The following is a 19,637-nucleotide window of genomic DNA, read 5'->3' on the forward strand; positions in this document are numbered from 1 at the left end:
CACACTGTTCATCTCGTCACTGCCAGATATGCCATTCGCTGGCACAGGCTCCCAACCCTCTGGCTGTATATCTGTTTGATACCTCCTCTTTCTCCCAGTCCATCATCCTCAGATGGCCTTCTCTCCTTTCGAACCAAGCTTAAACTATTCTCTCGCCCACACCCTCCATGCCTGGCACCCCTATTCTTCTGCTGCCCCCCAACCCCAGCCCAGTCCTCTGCACCACATGCCATTCACCTTCTCTTTCTCCCGCGGAGCGGCTGGGCCCGTGAGCCATGGCCGATGAGCCTGCGCGTCCAGAGCCTGTGCTCCGCAACGGGAGAGGCCACAACAGTGAGAGGCCCGCGTACAGAAAAAAAAAAAAAAAATCATAACTTTATTCTATTGGAAAATAGTAGCAAAAGAAATAAGGAAAGTATTACATTTAAGCAACCAAAATTATAACACACTTAGAGATCTACATAATAAGAAGGAGACAGGACTTAAATGAAGTAAACGTATTGGAATATATAAAAATGACATCTGGATAATGGAAAATTATACTATGTTTTTGGAGCAGAAGAACTAAGTAAAAATTTCAGTTTCCTCAAATTATTAACATATACATTGAATTAGTTCCAATTAGAATATAAACAATGTATTTAATGGAATTTTATAAAATTATCTTCAAATTCATGTGAAGAATAAATGACTGAAAATAGCTAAGAAAATTGTGAAAAGAAGAAAAGTTAAAGGGTTTTGCCTCACCAGAACACATTATAGAGTCAAACAGAAACTGAAAAACAGGTCAGTAAAAAAAAAAAAGAAAATCCACAATCAATAGCAGTATTTATGGAAAGTAAACATGGGAATCTCCTGGTAGTCCAGTGGTTAGGACTCCTCATTTTCACTGCTGAGGGCCAGGGATCAATCCCTGGTCAGGGAACTAAGATCCCACAAGCCATGCAGAGGGGGAAAAAAAAATGTTAGCACATGATACACGTGGAAGTTCAATTTGGTAGGAAGAGAACAGACTATTTAATAAATGATGCTGGCACAACTGATTATCCATGTGGGAGGAAGTAAAAAGGGATTCTAATCTTACACATTATACAAAAAAAAAGAATTCCAGACAGATAAAAAAATAAAAGTAAAACAGTGAAAAAAATATTGCAAGAAAACTTTGGAGACTATATTATAAACTGAAGATAGGGGAGACCTTCCTAACAAAGACTGAAAACCTGGAGACTCTAAAAAAGATGAAAGATTATTTTAACCATATAAATGTTTACAACTTTCGTACCATAAACAAAAGCCATAGAGAAATAAAGTATCTGGGAAAATATTAATTTGTATTTTTTTATAAAAGTAAGCAACTATGATGCAAAGAGTACATTAAAACGACCCCAAGATCATGTGTATATATGTGTCTGTATGTGTATCTGCAAAGATTATATTGGGGCTCCAAGAAGTTCTCTATGAATAGCACCCCTCTTTCTTGCTCAAGGTTCTGAAAAAGTTGAAAGTAAACAAAGTAAAAATGGGGACCAACTGCCTGCTGATGCAGGGGACACGGGTTCGTGCCCCGGTCCAGGAAGATCCCACATGCCGCGGAGCGGCTGGGCCCGTGAGCCATGGCCGCTGAGCCTGCACGTCCAGAGCCTGTGCTCCCCAATCTCAAGGTGCTCACAACTGCCAAGAAGCACCTAAAACTCAGATACCAAAGGGCTGGGGCCCCAGACTCCTGAGCCTCCAGAGATAACTCTGCCCCATAGATGTGCTCTGGCTGGCAGGTCCTGAAATGACAAAGTAATCAGGGCTAATCTGGACTGGGGAGGGGCCAGGAGGAGTCCAAGGAGAGTCATAGCTGCCTGAGGGAGATCTGGGGAGGGCTGGGCTGGGTGAGACTTCTCAAAGCCTTTGTTGGCCTCCTCTGGGAAGCCTGGGAGACTAACTCCCTCTAGCAGGAACTGTAGAGCCTTAGCACCCCTTTCAGGGCCTTTGCAAGTAAAAAGGCTTACCAAGTCTGAATATCTGGACACTAGGTCTGTCACTCATATCTCCCCAGAGGCTGAAGGCCTTTAGGTGTCTCTGTTCAGAAGCTGTTGGACACAAACTTTTTCCAGGTACTCCTGAAGGCTCTAGGGAAATGGCAGGTGTTGACTATACGATACCTACTTGATCACAGATATGCACAGTCTGTAAAAGCTTCAACTTTGAAGTCACACAGAACTGGGTTTGAAGCTCAGCTCTGCTCCTCACTCACTGTGTGACCTTTGGGAAAGGTTCTTTACACCCTAATCCTCAATTTTCTCATCTGTAAAATAGGGAATAGTACTGTTGAGAAGATTAAATAAGATAACATATGTGAGGTACTAGATATGATCCTTCATAAATCAGTTCCTATACTTCCTTTGATGCCACCAGGCTTCTTTTCCCACTCTTGGATCCTTTCTCTTATTCTTTAGCCCCTATCTTATCTCCTATCCAAGTGGAGCTGCCCAGCTGGTGACCTGAATATACGGGTCTGACATTTACAGAAAGACAGACAGTTAGGAGAAATGATGTTGAGAAACACCAGCATGTAAATCATTAAAACTATGGGGACAGATGATGGCTATCTATCCCCAGGAAGAGTATGGCAAGGGAGAAAAAGAGAGGGTCTGGGGTGGACACCAGCCTTAAAATCAGGTGGAGAAAGAACTCATGCAGGTATCAGAGATGGAACAGCTAGAAGAGTAGGAAGAAAATCAAGAGGTCATGGTGCCTTAGAGGAAAAACAGTTTGGAAAAGGGAATGAATAATGGTATCAAACAGTTCTGAGAGGTCAAGGAAGGTGAAGACTCAAAAGTGACCCTGGGGCTTCCCTGGTGGCGCAGTGGTTGAGAGTCTGCCTGCTGATGCAGGGGACGCGGGTTCGTGCCCTGGTCTGGGAGGATCCCGCATGCCGCAGAGTGGCTGGGCCCGTGAGCCGTGGTCGCTGGGCCTGCGAGTCCGGAGCCTGTGCTCTGCAACGGGAGAGGCCCGCGTACCACAAAAAAAAGAAAAAAAAAAAGTGACCCTGACATGCGCATCAAGATATCTGGGTTTCCTGGGAGGTGCCACTCAGAATGATCCTAGATAGGAAGGGCAGGCAATGGAGCCTCTGTCCTGCTTATGGCTGTATCTGAGCTGACCTTTGCCCTTTGCTTTCTAGTTCCAACAGTGCAGGACCCAAACCTTGTCACTACACTCTCTCAGTCTGGCCTGTTACATTTTGAGTTCTATAAAGTCTCCTCAGATGGAAAGGGCTACAAACCATGAGTACAGCACACATAACACACCTGGGAAAGGCACCAGTCCTGGTGCATCTCTAATTTTCTCTTTGATCCTGAGCAAGCCATAGTTCCTCAATGGACCTCAGTTTTCCCATCAGTAACTTAGAGGATCAGAGGGGATTACCTTTAAGGGCTCCTTCCAACTCTCATATTCCATGATCCAATAAGCCACGTGAAGAGACAGACTCTTGCTTAGCTTTTTCTGAGCAGGGACCATTTTCTGATGTAAAAAGCTTGCTCAGAAATCACAGGCTGTGTGTTAATTAGCTATGGGCAAGAAAGCATAAGCCCGCCTGAGTGACTCCCTCACTCTGCATCCAACTGCAGGACCTACAGTCATGTAGATTTCAAACACAATGAAGAAAGGATATCACACTGAATAGATGTTTGACTTCAGAGAAAGCCCTGCTCTTTAAGCCCTTCTTTGGTGCTTGTGTCCAATGAGGGACAGCATAAGATTGGTGACTAAGCCCAGCTTCAAATCCCTACTTATGAGTTGTGTTAACTCAGGCAAATTATCTAGTCTTTCTGTATATTGTTTTTCTCTACTGTTAAATAACGATAATAATATACCTATTTCGTAAGACTGACATGCTGATTAAATGAGTTAATATTTATAAAGCACGTAGAACAGCACCTGGCACGTAAGAAACATTACACATGACTGTTAAATTAAATAATAATAATAATACATACATGCATGCATATGCTGACTCACTCTGTGTCTCTGCTCTGTCCTCCAGGATGCCAGCTTCATCTTCCACACAGCCTGCAGGCAGCTCCAGGCACTCCTTCGTGCTAGCAAAATGGGTAAACAATTCTACCTTAAATCTTTATGATACAACATGTAGGGGAAGAGAAACACATCTTCTAGCAGCTGTTACAGAACTAAAAGAAAGCTTTTCTTCTAAAAAAAAAAAGTTTTCTTGTCATTTGCTATAATTGGGTAATATGGCCAATAAGGACCTACCCCTTCAATAGGGAATAGGTCAGTCCCACCCAAACCTATGGCTCAAGAGTAAGGCAGTGGAGAGGTCCCCAGAGGAAGATCAGAGTATGATTTGATTAAGGGATGGAAGATGTTTCCTACAAGTTTCTACTCGACAACAAGTACCATGCTATGCTCTGGGGATACAATTCTCAAAGTCACAATTCCTGCCCTCTAGGAGCTCACAGCTTAAAGGAGGAGACAGGCAGTTATAACACAGTACAAGGAAGGAAACACAAACATGAGAGTATAGAGAAGGGTCACCCTAGTCAGCCAGGCCAAGGGGCAAAGAGGCATAAAAGAGTGGAAGTGGGGGGTTGTCAAGGAGCTTCCTAAAAGAGGTGAATTTTGAAGGATAAGTAGAACTTCATCAAGTGAAGAAGGGGAGAAGGAATTTCTAAGCACAGCAGGATCAAAGGCATAGTAAATGCAATTAGTTCAGAACGACTGGGACATATATGGATGGGGAGAGGAAGCTGTCAGGGAAGAGCGGTGAGATGCGAGGATGGAGAGGCCAGCGGACCCCAAATCAGGTCAAATTTATGGTGAGATCTATGTGGCAGTGGCATGAACTCAATAGTTGAAAATCTCAAGCAAGAGGAGAGAATAAGTAAAAGATCAGGCAGAAGAAAAGGAACCAGGAAAGAGTCTGAAAATGTATTACCAGAGAAGTCAAAGGACTCAGATAAAATAGTAGGAAAAAACATGTTTAAAAGAAAAGCACAGAAAGTGGCAGTTGCTGAAAAGAGATTAGGCCAGATAAAGCCTGGGAAGACTTGTGATTAGTAATCGATGTTGACCTTAACCTCTGACAGAGCAGCTTCAGTGATGGTGGAAGGGCCAGCACTGCTTGGAATTTAGTGAATGGGAGTTAAAAGTTGAAGGGATGATAGTAGGCTACTCTTTCAAAAAGGTTTATATTTTGCAATAAAATATGCACTCAGGAACTTCCCTTCAGAAATTTGTACTAAAGAAATAATCGGGAATATGTGAAAAGATTTATTTGCAAAGGTTGTACTATAATGTTAATTATAGCAAACAGTTGGAAATAACCCTATGATTGTGGTTTAAAATGGCTAAATTACAGGGCTTCCCTGGTGGCGCAGTGGTTGAGAGTCCGCCTGCCAATGCAGGGGACAGGTGTTCGAGCCCTGGTCCGGGAGGATCCCACATGCCGCGGAGCGGCTGGGCCCGTGAGCCACAACTACTGAGCCTGAGCGTCTGGAGCCTGTGCTCCGCAACAAGAGAGGCCGTGATAGTGAGAGGCCCGCGCACTGCGATGAAGAGTGGCCCCCACTTGCCACAACTAGAGAAGCCCTCGCACAGAAACGAAGACCCAACACAGCAAAAAAAATAAAAGTAATTAATTAATAAACTCCTACCCCCAACATCTTAAAAAAAAAAAAATGGCTAAATTACAATGCAGCCATACAATGGAAATTTTAATGCAATAATTAAAAATCATGTAGAAGAATATTTACTGACAGAAGAAAAGTGTCAACTTACAAAATAGAATATCCAGAATGCTCTCGATGTTGAAATAAATTAATATTATAAGTGCACAGAAATAATATTGGAAGGATAGAAACCCAAATGTTAACACTGGTGATTACTTCCAGAACTGTGATTATGAGTGTTCAAAATATGTTCCATTATTTCTACTTCCCAATTTTTCTACTACTATGTTACTTTTATAATGAGGGAAAAAGTTAAGAACTTGCCAGTAATGAAAGGAGAAATAAATTAACTTCAAGGGAAATATGGTTAGGCTTCTATAGGTTGAGGAATATTTGAGCTTGTTCATGAGTGAAGGAAAAAGAAGAGGAGAGACTGAAGCTAGGAGAGAGGGAGTAAATGAAGGAGCCAGGTCCTGAAAGATAAGGGGGGGACTTGGGGATAAGAGCCCCAGGGAGATGAGGAGAAGATGAAGGAGGACCCAAAGGCAGTGGGAAAGAGAACTGATCACAGAGGCACAATCACCTGCCGCTCAGTGTATGGAGAGCAGGGAGAAGATTAAGGGGATGGAGGAGTGGAAGAGGTTTACTTATAACAGCTGCTGTGGGGAATTAGGAAATCAATTAGCAATAAGTGAAGGGATTGTAAAGAGGCTCCAAGGGAGGGCCAGCTGCCACTGAGGAGCAGGAATTGACCCCACTGTCAGTTAATTTATTAGCTACAGCTAAAGAGAAATCCAATGAATGTCCAAATAATATCCAGAAAATCTGACCCAGAATAAGTACACCCACTAAGGACTATACTAATATATTGGCTTATATAAGCCCTGCTTGCCTCTTCTAGTTTGGTCTCAGGCAGTCTCTTCACTGTAATCATTATTTTAAAAAATAAATAAAGGAAATGAGTAAAGGTAATAAAATGAAAAAGGGTTTAAGGAAATGGCACTTTATCACCCAAAATGATGAAGTGTTAAAAGATCACTAACACACTGGACCAAAACACATAGCCAGCTGTTTCCAAGACTGCTGGTGCTTGTTCACTTCCCAGATGAGTGACTGCAGAAGTTGTCCTAGTGTCTGATAATAAATAGTCTCTGCTTTGGCCTTACAGGTAGGTGATTACAAGATATCCCTGTCTCATAAATAAATGGTATCAGACTTTCCTATCTGACAGTATAATCATTACTATTCACCTTGAAGGGGCAGTATCAGGAAATTCAAGATTGTTAGAAACCAAGCAGAATCCTCATATTATGTAGTTTGTGTTTACTGGAGTCACTTCCTGGACTGAAGGAAAGGAGCTACCATCCGTTAAGCATCTATTATGTACATAGTCTTTGCTAGGCCCCTTACATTTACTATTCTCATTTAATACAACAGTTCTGCAAGGTAGATATAATTTTCTTCATTTTATAGACAACAAAAGAAGCTCAGGGATGGTTAAAGTGGTGAAAATGATAGCACCTACTTCATAAGACTGTTTTGAGTATTAAGTGAGATAATACATGTAAAACATTTAACATACAGCAGTACTTAGTACTCTCCTCATAAACATTAACCACAATAATGACTATTAGCCATAATAATATTCCAGCATTTATGCCATTGTTTGGATTCTTCTTCTCATTATCCCCATTTCACAACAAATGAAACTGGCTTAACTGAGGTTCCAGCAAGGCTCTCTATAGTCAGTATTTGAACAATTGCTTTCACTAGGCTCTGCTGAACCACCATGATTCAGTACTAGATTTGAGTTCATCATGTCTTCATTTTGTTCACAGTTAAATAACTTTACAATCCCTTGAGCACATACCTGTGAGGGTGAGGAAACCTCAGAGAAGCAGTCTGGCCTCCAGCCAGAATAAGTCTGGCATCAGAAAAGCACTACTCATAAGGAAAGGAAAGTCTTTTCAACAAATGGTGCCCATAAAACTGGATATCCACATGCAAAAGATTGAAATTGGACTCCTACGTTACACCATACACAAAAATTAACTCAAAACGGATCAAAAACCTAACGGTGAGACCTGAAAAACTATAAAACTCACAGAAGAAAACATACGGAAAAGTTTCATGACATTGGATTTTCTTGGATACGACACCAAAAGCATAGACAACAAAAGAAAAAAATAGATAAACTGGACTTCTTTAAAATTAAAAACTTTTGTGCAAAGCACACTATCAATAGAAAGAAAAGGCACATTACCGAATGGGAGAAAACATTTGCAAATCATATATCTGATAAGGGATTGATATTAAGAGTATACAAAAACTCCTACAATGCAACTACAAATATAACCCAATTAAAAAGTGGACAAAGGATGGGAATAGACATTTCTCCAAAGAACATATACTAATGGCCAACAGGCACACAAAAAGATGTTCAATATCACTAGGGTAATGCAAATCAAAGCCACAGTGAGATTTCACTTCACACCCATTAGGATGGAGATTTTTTTTTTTTAAGGTAAATAACAAGTGCTGGCAAGGATATGAAGAAATTTGGAAACTTGTGCTAGTGGGAATGTAAAATGGTGCAGCTGCTGTGAAAAACAGTGTAGTGGTCCATAAGAAATTAATCATAGAATTAGCATATGATCCAGCAATGCCATTTCTGGGTATATACCCAAAATAATTGAAATCAGGAATTCAAACAGATATTTTTACACCAATGTTCATAGTAACATTATTCACAACAGCCAAAAGGTGGAAATAACCCAAATGTCCCTTGATGGATGAATGAATAAACAAAATGTACATATATACAATGGGTTTTTGTTCAGCCTTAAAATAATGAAATTCTGATATATGCTACAACATGGATGAATCTTAAAAACATAGTGCTAAGTGAAATAAGCCAGAAACAAAAGGACAAATATTGCATGATTTCACTTATATGAGGTAACTAGTTATATTCACAGAGACAGAAGGTAGACTAATGGTTGTCAGGATCTGGGGGAAAGAAGAATGGGGAGTTATTGTTTAATAGATATGGAGTTTCGGTTTGGGATGATGAAAAAGTTCTGGTGTTGGAAAGTCATGATGGATGTACAATAATGTGAATGTACTTAATACTACTGAATTGTACACTTAAAAAATGGTTAAAATGGTATATTTTATGTTATATATATATATTTTATCGCAGTAAAAGTTCTATTTTAAAAAGTGCTGAACATACAAAAAAGATGGGAAAGTTACATTTAAAGGTTCATAGCAGTTACCTTTAGGGTTTGGGATTACAGGTTTTGTGTTTTTTTCTTTACACTTTTTTCTTATTTTCCACATAATGAACTTCTGAAATGAGAAAAAGGTGTTTATTTTTTTAAACTGCTGTACCTCCACTGGGATAACAGTGAAGGTGATAAAATATTTCATCAAGCACCAATTTTTAAAATGTCAATAATGATTTTCTCCAGAGCAAACATGGAGTTTAACACTATGCATAAAATAGTAAAAAGTAGTCTGAATAGCAGAGAAGCAATTTTGATACTTTTTTTGCAGAGGCTGATTTGGAATTTTTTTTTCAGATGATTATTTACTGTGTCAGCAATAAACTTTAAACTACCAATATATACTGAAGATAAGATGCAGCTTCTTAGTCAATTCATCAAACATTAGTTGAACACTCAGGGTGTGTTGGACCTGAGCCATGGTGCTCAAAAAACCCTTGCCTTTTGAGCCTAAAATATAATGGGGTGATCTTGATTGACTGAAAGTTCTCTCACCCTTTCCTATCACTACTTCTACTGCTGGGGGTAACCATGGTTAATAATTTGGAGTATATGCTTCCAAACCTTTTTCAATGCACACCATATAAAAATATTCTTTTTACAAATATAGTTTTAAAAATTACTTTTTAAATTCCACACTTACTAACATCTTTCCTTGTTAGTACATGAAGAACTACCTTTTATTTTAAGTTACAAAGTATTTCAAAGTAAAGATACTTCATTATTTATTCAGTCATTTCCTCACTGATGTACATTTAAATTGCCTACAATTTTTTGCACAATTACAAAAATGATACAACAAAAACCCTTGAATATTTATCCTTGTAAGCGCCTGTAATTATTTCTGAAGCACGAATACCTAAAAGTGAAATTGCTGGATCATGTTATACACTTTTAATTTATGCTACTTTATTTATTTTTTTTACTTTGGTTTTGGGTTTTTTTTTTTGACGTACGCAGGCCTCTCACTGTTGTAGCCTCTCCCGTTGCGGAGCACAGGCTCCGGACACACAGGCTCAGTGGCCATGGCTCACGGGCCCAGCCACTCCGCGGCATGTGGGATCCTCCCGGACTGGGGCATGAACCCACGTCCCCTGCATCGGCAGGCGGACTCTCAACCACTGCGCAACCAGGGAAGCCCTACTTAATTGTATTTTATAATCCACATGAGTCACCTTAAATCTTTCCTGGAACAATGTATAAACACATAGGGTGGGGATTTACTTTCAAAAGACACAAAACTGAAAATATTTGCAAACGAAACAACTGACAAAGGATTAATCTCCAAAATATACATGCAGCTCGATATCACAAAAACAACCAACCCAATCCAAAAATGGGCAGAAGACTTAAATAGACATTTCTCCAAAGAAGACATACAGATGGCCAACAAATACATGGAAAGATGCTCAAGATCACTAATCATTAGAGAAATGCAAATCAAAACCACAATGAGGGGCTTCCCTGGTGGCGCAGTGGTTGAGAGTCCGCCTGCCGATGCAGGGGACACGGGTTCATGCCCCAGTCCGGGAAGATCCCACATGCCGCGGAGCAGCTGGGCCCAGGAGCCATGGCCGCTGAGCCTGCGTATCCGGAGCCTGTGCTCCGGAACGGGAGAGGCCACAACAGTGAGAGGCCCGCGTACCGCAAAAAAAAAAACCACAGTGAGGTATCACCTCACACCAGTCAGAATGGCCATCATCAAAAAATCTACAAACAATAAATGCTGGAGAGGGTGTGGAGAAAAGGGAACCCTCCTGCACTGTTGGTGGGAATGTAAATTGATACAGCCACTATGGAGAACAGTATGGAGGTTCCTTAAAAAACTAAAAATAGAACTACCATGTGACCCAGCAGTCCCACTACTGGGCATATACCCTGAGAAAACCATAACTCAAAAAGATAACATGTACCGCAATGTTCACTGCAACACTATTTACTATAGCCAGGACATGGAAGCAACCTAAATGTCCATCAACAGATGAATGGATAAAGAAGATGTGGCACATATATATAATGGAATATTACTCAGCTGTAAAAAGGAACGAAATTGAGTTATTTGTAGTGAGGTGGATGGACCTAGAATCTGTCATATAGAGTGAAGTAAGTCAGAAAGAGAAAAACAAATACCATATGCTAATGCATATATATGGAATTTTAAAAAGCAGTACTGATGAACCTAGTGGCAGGGCAGGAATAAAGACACAGACATAGAGAATGGACTTGAGGGCACAGGTGGGGTGGGAGGAAGCTGGGATGAAGTGAGAGAGTAGCATTGATACATATACACTACCAAATGTAAAATGAATGGCTAATGAGAAGCAGCAGCATAGCACAGGGAGATCAGCTCGGTGCTTTGTGACTACCTAGAGGGGTGGGATAGGGAGGGTGGGAGGGAGGCAAGAGGGAGGAGATATGAGGATATATGTATACATATAACTGATTCACTTTGTTGTACAGCAGAAATTAACACTACATTGTAAAGCATTTATACTCCAATAAATATGTGGGGAAAAAAAAGACACAAAACTGAAAGGGGGAACTTTGTGTCTTTTTAGGAAGCCCACAGAACTGGAAGTGGGTCAGGAATGTTTGGTGGAAGTAGGGTAGACTGAGGGATTTTATTCTTTGTGGTCCTCACTCTCCTTTTTACCTTTCTTCTTATTTAGACAATAGAAAACCATTTTGGACAACTGCCTATAGCTTATACCAACAAACAAAAAGAAGACATTCTAGGGGACTTCCCTGATGGCACAGTGGTTAAGACTCTGCGTTCCCAATGCAGGGGGCCCGGTTCGATCCCTGGCCAGGGAACTAGATCCCACATGCATGCTGCAACTAAGGAGCCTGCCTGCTGCAACTAAGACCTGGAACAACCAAATAAATAAATATTTTTTAAAAAAGAAGAAGAAGACATTCTAACTAATGAAGCTGCCCACCAACAGACTGGAGATCCCCAAGAAGCTTCCCATTACAGGAACTGTTCAACCTGAGGTGAAATGGTCTACAAGAGAGGCCAAGACACTGTGCTGTTTAAAAGCACAGACCCTGGAGTCAGGATGCCTGGATTTGAGTCCTGGTTCTGTTACTTAGCTGGGAGACATTGGGCAAGTTACTGAAACTTTTTATGCCCCAGTTTCTTCATCAGTAAAACAGGAATAATAACAGTACCTACCTGATAGAGTTGTTATACATCACTTGTTCTCTCCATGTTTAAAAATATCTTTCAAAAGAAACAAGGAGGAAATTCACTTTCGAAGATTATATACCTTGTGGCAGTTAAAAAAAAAAAATCCCCATAGAAGTTAAATCATCCAAGATGGGGTTGGGAGAGGGAAGATCTTGAGGATAAGACACTGATGAAGAATTCTGGCTCCCAATCCCTCAGAAGTGGGTGAATTCCAGAGCTGTTTGGGGAGCAGCATCATAATGAGGAAACTAGCAAAACACAGGAGTTGGAGAAACCATTATGAGAGAATATTCAAAGTACTTATAGGAAATTCTCTGGAGGGAAACAGGAAGTTAGGCATCTTATCTCATTATGGTGAGGTGGAAAGAAAACTGGATGGCAGCCAGAGGATGGGGTTTAGCACAGTATCAAATTTTTAAATAAAGACAGAATTGGACCCTGCACTTGTGCAAACCTGCCTCACCCATCTCATCCTATTGGAACCCTGGTTCCAATAAAATTTTGTTTACAAAAGAAGGTGACAAGCCATAGCCATAGTTTGCACATTTGATTGTTTATCATATTGCATTAAAACATGATTTATCTTTATTTCTGACCTTTTTGATGCCGCCCCGCCACTCCCCCCCCCCCCCCGCTTAAATTTTGTGCCCATGGGGAAATGCCTTACTTTCTGCACCCTAGTCCGGCCCCTGGGCAAGACAAGGAATGTCCCTGTCCTCAGGCCCAGAGCATGCTATACCTAAAATCTAAGGTTTCCTGACCTGGGGTGGACAGCTCCCCCAAGGCAGTATGTGGATAGGTTCTGGGGATCCACGAATCTCCTCAGATTATAGGCAAAATACTGTGTTCACATATCATTTCCTGGGGAAAAGATTTCGTTCCCATTTAATTGGTTTATTTGTTGTTAATAAGTTGGCAACACAGGAAGGGCGAGGGTGTGCTCTCAGGCAGGCTCCTGCGCAGGGCGGGCTCAGGCAGGAGACGCTGCCCTGGGGCGGGAGCAGGGCAGGGCTGGGCCACCCTTTGCCACCGGGATGGAAGGAAAAGCCCGCCTCCCCAACTTCTGGGGGAACCCCCTGGGATGAACACAGCGACCACACAGCAAAGGGTCCTTACCTTTCACTGAGTCTCAAAAGGACCCCCAAAAGATTAGGAAGCCCAGCCACAGAATGAGGCAGGAAGTTTGCTTCTAATACACACCCACCCTACCCGCCCCTCCCCCCCATTTTCCTGTCTCCTCATTCCTCCTTTATTATTCTTCCTGCATAAAATACCCCTCTTTAAGAAAAGGCTTCTCACTGAAGTGCAAATGACTTGACAAGGCACAAAGCCCAGTTTATTCATTTAGCTCAAATGCCTTGGGCCCATGTTAGGAGTCTCTTAAGGCAGAAATTTAAGTAATAGCAACAGGCTTTAGTAGGCATTTCCCCGGCCCTTCCACCTCAAATCTCGTCTGTTACCACGCGTCCTCAAAGACTTCCTAACCCTTCTCTGGTGTGTCTCGACACTTCCAAATGGCCACAACCAACACCCTTCGACAAGTCGTGGAGTGTAGGCAAAAAGCAACACCTCCTGAAAAAGAAACGATCTCTGAGAAGGAAGCAACTCAGCACACCGGCCACCCTTCCTCCCTGCGCTTCGCCGGCACAGGCCTCAGAAGGGATCCGGCCTCAAGCACGCAGGACAGGAAGCGCGGGGCAGGGGCCGCGCGGGGGCTCACGGGAAAGGCCGGGGCCGCTACACCCTTAAGGCTACGCGGGCCCTGATGGAAAGTTGGTTGATGGCGACCCGCTTGAAGCCACCAATGTTACTGCAATCGAACTGGCAAATATTTACCTTGGAATCCGAGTGACTGAAAATATTTGGTTGGAGCCAGATGCGTCGCGTGTCTGTCACAGAAATATTAGCTAAAGGAGTGATTTAAGAAAATAAAATGGTGGGTGGGGTGCCTTCCTGACCGAGATGTTTACTTTCCTTTGGCTCCTACGAAGCAAGGGGAGCTTCTGACAATCCCGGAGGGAATGTGAACAGCTGGGAAGCAGGCCAGACCGGGGGGGGGGGGGGGGGGGGGTTGGCGCGGGGGGAGAGAGAGAGAGAGAGAAAGTTTTGGTTTGGGGCGGATAGTTTTACATGAATCAAAGATGTGGGAATTACATCTTCCTTAAAGGCTCTTAGTAATGCTCTCAAAACAACTGACCCTGGAGACATAAACTGTTAAGTGGTTTCGTTATATTTTCAGTTCTAGAGTTCATCTAAAACAAGGGCACGGTGCTACTATTTGGGAACCAACAACTCCTATCAGAAATGCTGTTTTCTGAGCGGTTTGTCTGTCCTGAGGTGCGGGTGAGCCAGTTCATATAGCTTAACGTTGAAAAGATGCTTTCAACATGCCTGCCACCGTGGTCAACTACACTGGCCCATTGCCTAGCAATTCTCACAGCCAACACAGACCTGGGATGAGTTATCATTAGCTAGCTCCATTTTACAGATGAGAATCAGCTACAGGAACATTGTATGACTTGCCCACGATCTCACGACTCACGAGTGGCGGAGCTGGAATTGAAACCCAGACAGCCTGACTCTGCTCTTTGCCTCCCCTTGAGAGCGTCAGTGATCGTGAGGTGCATCTCTGGCCTGTAATTCTACAGGTGAGGGGAATGAGATTCCTGCTGCTGACTGGGAGGCTTTGTGTGTCTGTGGCCAAAGGTAACCTCTTTTATTGATCTCTGTTGCTATCCTGTGTGGTGCTAGGAGATGCTGCTAGTGAGGAAAGTAAAATTTAAATGTAACTAAAATAAGCCTCTAGTAAAGAATTCCAAAAAAGGAGTCAATATTTGATTTATTTTTCAAATGTAAAGAGAATACAAGGTATATGGTGGTGTGGACTCAAGTGATAGTCTTCACCTCTCAAGGGAAGAAACAAATAGTCAGAGGAGGCATATTGAGTACCTGACACCGATTACAGATTGGACCCACTTTCTCCAACCATCCTTAACATACTCTTAAACTAGAATCTGTGTCTAAAGACATGACTTTTTAAAAGAGGTTACATTCAATCAAATAGTTACTTTACATTCAATCAAACAACTGATTTTGGGGGGGGATCAACTGATTGTTTTAAATTGAACTAAGCACTGTTTTTCTAGATCTAATTCTGTGTTAACAGAAACCCTGTGATATGAAATTAGAGTTACCAAAATATAATTTCCAGATTCCCAGTCTCTTAGCCTAGAAACCTTCAAATCATCTTAGCCCCTGTCACGCCTTTGCTACTCACATCTTCCTCAAAACTTTCAGCGACTCCCCTCTGCGTTGAGATGACCACCAAGCTTTAGCCTACCATTCTAGGCACTCCTTGATCTGTCCCAGGCTAACTGGAAGCACAAATGTGGGAACCAAGAGAGCTTGAGGTTTAATTCCATCCCTACTACTGAATAACTGAGGAGACTTCCTTTCTCTGTGGGCTTTAGTGCCTTCATCTGTAAAATGAAGATGTTGGGAAAAATGATTCACTGGCCCTCATTAGTGGAATACTCTTGGCATCTGCCCCTCTAGCCTTCTTTCCTGTGTCTCCTCTTCATGTACCACAAACCTGAGCCCCAGTACACCCAAGAGCCTGCACATTCCCATCTCTGCCTTATCTGGAATGTCCTTCCTCCCTCTTCTCCAGATAACCAAATCCTTTGCTTAAAGACTCAAATGTAATGCCATCTCTCTCATGAAGCTTTCTTGATTTCCTTGGTGGGAAGTCATTTTTCCGGTCTAGCAACTGCATAACCTAGTAGCTGACCCTCCTTTTGAGCACAGAGCCATATTTGGATCATCTGTATACCTTCAGGGTCCAGGTCATCTTTGTATCCTCTCCAATGCCAGGCAAAAAGAAGGCATTAAAAGCAGCAGGTAATAAATGGGAATTAAATGTTAGCTTGTGTTAACTACCAGAAATGAGTATATACCTATTAAGTGTATGCTATTCTTTTTTAATGTTGATAATAATAGATATGTATTGAATGAGTGAATGAATGAAATAAATTGCAAACAAAAAAACCCTATGAAAATATGCCAAGTTTTGTTAGACTGGGTCTCTAGACATGAAGTAAAAGAACATATATTTTTCCTGGAAACATCCAGTAAACTGAGGCAATATTTGGGGTCAGAATTTCCAGTTGTGCATGTATAGACATGTTTAAAATTTAAAGAGCCATAGGAACCTTAAAATTTTGAATGGGTAGTCTACATCAGATTTTATAAATTTATTTTATTTATTCTTTTTTTTGGCTGCATTGGGTCTTCGTTGCTGCACACAGGCTTTCTCTAGTTGCAGTGAGCGGGGGCTACTCTTCATTGCGATGCACAGGCTTCTCATTGCGATGGCTTCTCTTGTTGTAAAGCATGGGCTCTAGACGTGGGCTTCAGTAGTTATGGCACACAGGCTCAGTAATTGTGGCTCTCAGGCTTCGCTGCTCCGTGGCATGTGGGATCTTCCCGGACCAGGGCTCGAACCCATGTCCCCTGCATTGGCAGGAGGATTCTTAACCACGGCGCCACCAGGGAAGCCCCTACATCAGATTTTAATCTCAGCACCTCGAAATTCTCCATTCTTTCTGTTGCAATAAATATCCTCATAAATTGAGTACTTTTTAAAAAAGTAAACTCTAAAATAGAAATAAATGACTTTATCAATTTAACCAAAAGTGATATATAAATAAATTTCAAACTCAGTGGTCAAATACTACAAGTATTGTAATATATAAATGCCTACTGGTACAACATGTCCCGTTGAGAACAGAACCATTGCAAATGAGTGAAGGCAATAAGCTGCTGGCTGTTGCGTGCTGTGGAATAAAATCTGCAACTATGGAAATAGAGTGCCTCTGTCTTGAGGAAAAAGCATTTGACCATGAATGCAACTCAGCACCAATCCTCATCTTGGCTAATGAGAGGGTACAACATCAAGACCCGGGGTCCAGGGAATGAAATGTTTCTAACACTGCCTTTCTTTCCTTCCTTCTTTCCTTCCTTCCTCACTTCTTCTCTTGTTTTGATCCAAAAGGAATACAAAGTTATATAAAATTGAAACATTGTAAACACAACACATACAGCGAAATCTCCCAAATTCCATCCCACTTCACCCCATCCCCAACTATCACTGTTAACATTTTGGCCCACATTCCTCCAATTTTTTCCCTACATATACTAAAATTATTATTGTTACCATTGATTTTTATCACAATAGAATCATACTTTATACACCACTCAGTGACTTGCTTTGCTACATGTCGAATTCCGAGCTTTACAATATATTGCCCACAACTCTGCTGATGGGTTTTTACTGATGTTCCACAATTTTAAACAGTGCTCTGGTGAACATCCTTGTACACATACTATTTTGCTTATGACACTGCTTTCAGGCAGGGCAGATTCCATCTTCAAAAGCTGCAAAGGAGGAGCTTTAGTTCAGTAGATTTTTTAGTGATAAAGCAGTCAGTCAATGGAGCAGTTTCAAGGCAGATAAGATAAAACGATTCTTGGGAACAGAAGGAAATCACACCACACCTAAATTAAAGGGAACTTCCCAAGAGGCTCTCTGCCCTCCTCCCTCAGCATCCATCACACAGGCCCTGTTTATCTTTGGAAGCTGAGCCAGTTATCTTTGATACCTGAGTTCCCTTGGCAACACCTAGATCTGAAGGGCATCATCATATCACAGTGTATGTAAAATGCATAAAGGGTAGGCATTTGCATCTGTGAATTAGGAGGATAACAGGTAGGGGGATTCAAGAAGTTCAACAATCAAGGCTTTCAGACGACAGGGGTGCATTTGAAAAGTCTTTTGTAATTAGGGGTAAGGAGAGTGGGTTTGTTTGATAGCTTCTTGCTGTCTGGCAGCCCAACCCCAGTGCTTTGGTGCAGAGCTCTGAGCCTGCTGGCTCCTCTGAGAGCCTCTGGAATCCCTTCCATCCTGGCCGGGAAGGGTAACTTTGACAAGTCTCTTCTGAGTGGGGGCTTTCCTTTGTCCCTGGTCAGTGGCCTCCAAGCTTGTCAGGTTCTGGTATGGGGTAAAAAGACCTACTGCTTCCTACTCTGTGGGGACCGAACTTCTTGTGTCTGTTATGAGTGTTCTGAAATGGCCACTCACCCAAATAAACGATTTCTGAACACCCTCCCCCCCCTTTTGTTTGTTTGTTTGTTTTTGGTCTGAGTCAGGAGATTTCCTCGTTCTTTAGGTTAATGAGGATTTAAAAATACAGAACCATCCAATTTGAACTTGCCTTCCAACCCCTCCGACTGCCTTGTTTTATAGATGAGGAAATGACTGGCCTAAGGTTATAAACCTTGAGAATCATAGAGCTTTTAAATCCCTACAGATTACTGTCTTTTAATTAGTATTATTGACTTGTTAACATCAAGGAACTATGAGAACTAGTAGAACATGCTTGTTAAAGGGTCCTTGTCTTGAATGCCACAGAGAGGTTTATCAATACAGAAATAACAGTTATAATAATAACAACAAATTATTATATTATATAATAAGTATATCTTATTCTTTAATAAAAGAATAATTATTATTATTAAAATGATAATGTCAGGCACCATTCTAAATGCTCTAGATCCTGTTACTATCTGTTCCTTTTTTTTCTCTTTCTTACTTTGCCTCCTCTTGAATTGATTTTTTTTTCTACTTCCATTTCCCTCTAATTGTTTGGAAAGCATATGCACTGTTTATTATTTCAGTGATTACACTAGCTGGTTTAGCATGCTGACTTAAAGTCTGAAGTAACTGTCTTTACCTCTAAATAATCAAGGACTTTGGACAATTTTAATTCTACTACAAGCCCAGTATTTTTGTTTTTGCTTTGTTTTGTTTTGTTTTTTGGCTGTGCCATGTGGCATGCCGGATCTTAGTTCTGCGACCAGGGATCGAACCTGTGCCCCTTCATTGGGAGCTTGGAGTCTTAACCGCTGGACCACCAGGAAAGTCCCCCAGTATTTTTATTCTATTTCCCCTCCAAAAATTAGACACTGTTATAGTATGTTTTTCCATAGTCCATATTTGCTGAGATATGACCTCATATTTACCAATATGTTTATTCAGTGGTCCTTTTTGCACCTCAGGCTTTTCATTTTTTATTCTGCTAAAGTACATCCTTTAGGATCTCCTTTAGTGAGGGTCTTTGTGTGATACATTCTCTCAGGTTATTGGGAGCAGGGAGGGCTGTTTTTATTTCTTTTCTCTGTTTTGATTTCCTAGAAATATTCTTTGTATAATACCTTTTCTTGAAATAAAGCTTCACTGGACATGGACTTCTAGGTTGATAGATATCTTCTCTCAGCACAATGAAGAAATTCTTACAATGTATTCTCTTCCGTAGTTGCTCTTACAAAGTGAATTATGAGTGTAATTGCTCATTTTTTAAAATTAATTAATTTATTATGTATTATGGCTGTGCTGGCTCTTCGTTGCAGTGTGCGGACTCC

At 41.5% G+C, this 19,637-nt stretch overlaps 1 long non-coding RNA gene across 1 annotated transcript; it reads right to left on the bottom strand.

Annotated features, from left to right (window-relative positions):
- Positions 1-335: 335 nt before the first annotated feature.
- On the bottom strand, positions 336-13,356 carry LOC137218980 (uncharacterized). Its single transcript, XR_010940946.1, has 5 exons — positions 13,275-13,356; positions 12,144-12,406; positions 8,960-9,032; positions 4,015-4,094; positions 336-2,987 (listed from the first exon to the last, which is right to left on the bottom strand). It is a non-coding gene; the product is annotated as an uncharacterized lncRNA (long non-coding RNA).
- Between the last annotated feature and the right edge of the window lie 6,281 nt (positions 13,357-19,637).

This window comes from Pseudorca crassidens, chromosome 2 (genome assembly GCF_039906515.1).
Source record: "Pseudorca crassidens isolate mPseCra1 chromosome 2, mPseCra1.hap1, whole genome shotgun sequence".
Taxonomy (NCBI): domain Eukaryota; kingdom Metazoa; phylum Chordata; class Mammalia; order Artiodactyla; family Delphinidae; genus Pseudorca; species Pseudorca crassidens.